Here is a 4,037-nt window from a genome sequence, read left to right as displayed (position 1 = left end):
GTTATTTTGACCAGATCTCATTGGGAAGAACGAGAGTCCCATTGGCTACAAGCAGTGGTTCGTGTGGTGCTGTCTGCCCCTTGGGAAAGGAGGGACCTTGCTTCATTTTTTTTTAAATCAGGGGATAAAATTCCTATGTGAAAATGTCCTCTCTTGTCAGAAGTAACTCTTTTTATTCATTTTTAGCAGTATTAGATTTTGTTCTCTTTTTTAAAGTTTTTACTTAAATTGCAGTAAACATACAGTGTAATATTAGTTTCAGATGTACAATATGGCGATTCAACACTTCCATACAACCCCAGGTACTCAAAACTGTCAAACACCAACATGAATTTCACTTGTATTTCCAAGAATGGCCTCACTTGTCTGGCTTTCCCGCTGAGTTTGACATCCAACGGTACACAAGGCAGAGAGGATCAGAGGAACTTTCATTCAGCTCTTCCCTCTGTCCTGACCTGTGGCTCCGAGCTCACCCATTGTCCCTGATAGGCATGGCATGCCCAGGCTGTTTCAGCTGACAGGGCCATAAAGGAGGGTGCTGGGGTGCAGCCGAGGCCCTCAGGGTCCAGACCCTGCAGCTTCAACTATTCCCTTGAGTTCCCCATCGACTTCCTCTTACGCTGACCGAGAGAATCTGCTGTGTCTGCTCCCCTGACAAACACCACATGTGGGCAGCTGGGCCATGACCCACGGGAAGGTTTGTGTTCAGGGCTGAACCACTGTGTGAGGATTCTGTGTAGTTTGCTGACAGTAATACACTCCCACATCCTCAGCCTCCACCCTGCTGATTTTGAGAGTGAAATCTGTCCCTGACCCGCTGCCACTGAATCTATCTGGGACCCCAGTGAAACGGTTAGAAGCTATATAGATCAGGAGCTGTGGAGCCTGGCCTGGCTTCTGCAGGTACCAATGCAAATAGTTGTTTCCATTACTGTGCAGGAGGCTCTGACTGGCCTTGCAGGAGATGGAGGCCGGCTCTCCAAGGGTGACGGGCAGGGACACTGGGGTCTGCGTCATCACAACCTCCCCACTGGATCCTAAAGTAAGAAGAGAGAAGTGCAAGGTTAAGTGCAAACATTGTGGGAAATTCCCGTAATTTCCCTTTGCTCTGTATTTCAGACTAAAAGGTCTTTTAAGGGACTTTATTGAAAACTCAAACCTTTCCAATTTCAAAAAAGAACCAGAGATTGGCAAGACATGACGGGATCTCCTGAGGTCACCTAAACCCTCCCCCTCTTCGGTGCCACGTAGTCAGCAGAGGACATACAGGTCCCGTTCCTTCAGGACTCTTCCTCTCTCACAGATCTAAAAGTCACGTGCCCCATCCCGGTAGGAAGACATCCATCTCACATGGAAACTAAATTTATGTGGGAAAGTATGGTGCCCTCAGAATTCATCCTAACAACCCCACTTTCCTTCCTCTTCGGACATTCTGTCCTTACCTGGAAACCAGAGCATGAGGAGCCCCAGGAGCTGAGCAGGGAACCTCATTCTGACAAGTGAAAGAGATGAGTCCTGGTCGGTAAAGACAAGTGGAGAGTTGATCTTTTATCTCAGACTGGCAAGGGAAGGTCCTCCCTAGGGGACAATATGCAAATCCCCTGTGGGTGCAGCCATATGGAGAGAGCCAGCAGGAGGGGCGTATGACCTCTCATGTGAGCAAAGTGCCATGAAAGATTGTCTGTGCTTGGAGCAAAACTAATAGAGATACAATCTATGTTGCCCAAGAGGTGGGAGGGACATATTAAAATGATCTTTCTGTTTCCCTGCTACATTTCTAGTTCGTTAGCTTTTTCCAGGCTCATTTTACACTTCTATTTAAAAGGTCGACCCTGAGTAGCCACAGCAATCTTGAGAAAGAAGAACAAAGCTCAAGGTATCACAATCCTAGATTGCAAAGTATACTCCAAAGCTATAGTAACGAAATCAGTATGGTATTGGCATTAAAATAGACATAAAGGTCAATGGAACAGAATAGAGAGTCTAGAAATAAACTTATGCTTATATGGTCAGTTAATCTATGACGAAGGAGGCAAGAGTACACAATGGGGATGTTTCTTCAACAAATGGTGTTGGGAAAACTGGACAGGTTCATGTGAAAGGATGAAATGAAAGCAAAATACACTCAAAATGGATTAAATACCGAGGTGTTAAGACCAGAAACCATAAAATTCCCTGCAGAAAACATAGGCAGTGATCTCTTTGACATTAGCCTTAGAAACATTTTTCTCGATATGTCTTCTTAGGCAAGGGGGAAAAAAGCAAAAATAAACTATCGGGACTTCACCAACTGAAAAACTTTTGCACAGCAGAGGAAACCGTCAATAAAATGAAAAAGAAACCTACTAAATGGGAGAAGATAATTTCAAATGATACATCCAATAAGAGGCTAATATCCAAAATATATAAGGTACTTGTACAACACCACCACAAAAAAAAATCTGATTAAAAATAGACAAAGAACCTGAATAGATATTTTTCCAAAGAAGATTTGGGGTGGTCAATGGACACATGAAAAGATGCTCAACATCACATCAGGGAAATGCAACTCAAAACCTCAATGAGATATCCCCTTACACCTGCCAGAATGGCTAGGACCAAAAAGAAAAAGAAGAACAAGTGTTGGTGAGGATGTGGAGAAAAAGGAGCCCTGTGCACTGTTGGTGGGAATGTAAATTGGTACAACCAGTGTGGAAAACAGTATGGAGTTTAAACAGTATAGAGTTTCCTCAAAAGCTTAAAAACAGGAATACCATACAATCCAGTAATTCCACTCCTGGGTATTTATCCAAAGAAAATGAAAACACCAGTTTGAAAAGATCATATGCAACCCTATGCTTTCTGCAGCAGTATTTATGATAGCCAAATATGGATGCAACCTAAGTGGCCATCAATGAATGAATGGATGAAGGAGAGGTGGTATATATGTACAATGGAATAATACTCTGCATAAGAAACAATGAAATCTCGCCATTTGTGACCACATGGATGGATCTAGAGGTTATTCTGCTAAGTGAAATGAGTCAGACAGAGAAAGCCAAATGCCATATGATTTATTTGTGTGTTGAATCTAGAAAACAAAACAAACAAACAACAAAATGTAGAACCCAGACCAATAAATACAGAGAAAAAAGTGATGGCTGCCAGAGAGGAAGGAGATGGGAAACAGGAAAGATGAGTGCGGGGAGGGGAGGTACAGGCTTCTAGTTATGGAATGAATGAGTCTTGACGATGAACCTGCAGCCCAGGCAACAGGTCAATGGTATTACAACAGCGTCCTGTGGAGACAGACGGGAGCTCCACTGTGGTGAGCAGAGAGTAACATACAGGTTCTTGAATCACTCTGTTGTGCACCTGATGCTGACCTAACATTGCATCTCAAGTAGACTTCAAAACATAAGTAAATGAAAGAAAACGAAAGGGAATTACAAATAGGGAAAGGAGGGAAAAGAGATTGACACCGCGGAGCAGTGCAATAGGATCTCGTACTCTTTTCTTATTTTAAATCCTTTTGATTACATATTTTAATTTTTTTTACATCATTTTAGACTTACAGGAAATTTCAAAAATATTAAGACCGTTTCCATACACTCTCTCTCCAGCTTTCCCTAATTGAACAACTTACACAACCTTACTATAATTATCTTAGCCAGGAAATTAACATTGATACAATGCTATTAGCTAATTGATAATCCATATTCAGATTCACTGATTTTTCCATTAAAGCCCTGTGTCCTAATATAAAGCATTTATGTCCTAGGATAAAATCCAAGAATCTACATGATGTGCATTGCCCTGTCTCCTTTCTTTACTCCAATCTGTGATGATTATCTCATTCTGTGTATCTTTCATGATCTTGAAACTTGTGCAGCGTACTGGACAGTTCTTTTGAAGTTTGTTCTGCTCATCAGATTTGCTTGACGTTTTCTATTGATTGGAATAAGAGTTTCAGTTTTGGCAAGAATACTGCACAAGGAATATATCCTCAGTGCTTCATNGTGCTTCATACCAGGAGTTATCTATGCCAACATTTCTGA

The 4,037-nt window shown here is 42.0% G+C and overlaps 1 pseudogene; it reads right to left on the bottom strand.

Moving 5' to 3' along the window:
- Positions 1-565: 565 nt before the first annotated feature.
- On the bottom strand, positions 566-1,598 carry LOC117800781 (annotated as a pseudogene).
- Positions 1,599-4,037: the final 2,439 nt, after the last annotated feature.

The sequence above is a fragment of the Ailuropoda melanoleuca genome, unplaced genomic scaffold (genome assembly GCF_002007445.2).
Source record: "Ailuropoda melanoleuca isolate Jingjing unplaced genomic scaffold, ASM200744v2 unplaced-scaffold7871, whole genome shotgun sequence".
NCBI classification, from domain to species: domain Eukaryota; kingdom Metazoa; phylum Chordata; class Mammalia; order Carnivora; family Ursidae; genus Ailuropoda; species Ailuropoda melanoleuca.
The sequence above is the reverse complement of the archived record's forward strand: the minus strand, read 5'-3'. Positions and strand labels throughout refer to the sequence as shown.